Genomic DNA, 1,446 nt, shown 5'->3' on the forward strand with positions numbered 1-1,446 from the left:
GCTGCATAGAGGTTATTGTGAGGATTGAGTGTGTTTATGTGTGGAACGTGTCTGGCACATCGTAAGTGCAGTAGGAGTGTTGGCTGTTATTATTGTGATTATTTGATTAACATGGACGACTGATCGGTGGTGTTACATTTAACCTCCCAACCAGCCTGGAAGGCAAGTGCTAGCCCCTTCTAGAGTCCCTTGCCCAAAGCTAGCAGTTTTAGGAGTTCATTTGGTAAAACACAAGCCCAGTGTTGGCTGTTCTCAAAGTACTTAGCACATTGCAGATTGCAAGCATTTGTTACCACTGGCTCAGACCCTGAACTACTCCACCCACTGCAGAAACTGCTCTGTGAGGCTTCCTCTTCTAGTGCTGAACTGAGCAGGACCCTTCTGAATTAGGATTATTATTATTATTATTTTTGAGACAGAGACTTGCTCGGTTGCCCCCAGTATAGTGGGGTCCTCATAGCTCACTGCAACCTCCAACTCCTGGGCTCAACTGATCCTCCTACCTCAGCCTCCTGAGTAGCTGGGATTGCAAATGCTCACCACAACACCGAGCTAATTTTTCTATTTTTAGTAGAGACAGGGTCTCACTCTTGCTCAGGCTGGTCTCAAACTCCTGAGCTAAAGTGGTCTGCCCTCCTCTGCATCCCAGAGTGCTAGGATCACAGGCGTGAGCCACCGTGCCTGGCCAGGATCATTATCTTACTTAACCATATTTGGGCTTATTGTCTTAGAGTTTCTCTAAGATTCAGGCATTACATTTACCAAGTGAAATATCTTTAAAATATAAAGGTCAGGTGGGTGTGGTGGCACGGGTTTATAGTCCCAGCTACTGGGGAGGCTGAAGTGGTAGACTTGCTTGAGCCTAGGAATTTGAGGCCAGCCTGGACATAGCAAGACCCTGTCTCTTAAAAAAAATACATATATATATGTGTGTGTGTGTGTGTGTGTGTATATGTATATGTGTGCCTGTATATGTGTGTGTGTGTGTGTGTGTGTATATATATAAAGGTTATGAAAGTATACTTTTGCATGTACCCTTTTTATTAGAGTTAATGAATAACAAGCAGCTTGCAATTAGAACTAAGCCAGTGGCATTTCCTGGTGGTACCGGCTGCCTTTTCCCCTTCTCGGTTTAGCCTTGACTGGTGGATGGAGCATTCAGGTCTGGCTTGCTCATGTTGGTTGTTGCTGCTCAAGGCTTCTCCATTCTGAGGCTTCGGCCCTGATGGGTTATATGTGGTTTCACATGTGCGAGCTTCCTGCATTGCAGTTTTGTGCTCAGGAACTGGGAGGAGGAGCTTTTATCTAACACACCCTTCTGGTGTGAAAAATCTAAGATTAGAAAAGTCTAATCTAAGGACATTGTGGCCCCTGAAGTTTCCCTGTCCCATCTCCAGCTTTGTTTTTACTAGTCCTTTGTTTCTCTGCTGAGCACAGCTTGCCTGG

At 45.4% G+C, this 1,446-nt stretch overlaps 1 protein-coding gene across 2 annotated transcripts in view; it reads left to right on the forward strand.

Moving 5' to 3' along the window:
* CAPZB (capping protein (actin filament) muscle Z-line, beta) overlaps positions 1-1,446 on the forward strand; it is a 172,489-nt gene that overhangs the window by 7,862 nt on the left and 163,181 nt on the right. The window lies entirely within an intron of this gene.

The sequence above is a fragment of the Propithecus coquereli genome, unplaced genomic scaffold (assembly GCF_000956105.1).
Source record: "Propithecus coquereli isolate 6110/MARCELLA unplaced genomic scaffold, Pcoq_1.0 Scaffold528, whole genome shotgun sequence".
NCBI classification, from domain to species: domain Eukaryota; kingdom Metazoa; phylum Chordata; class Mammalia; order Primates; family Indriidae; genus Propithecus; species Propithecus coquereli.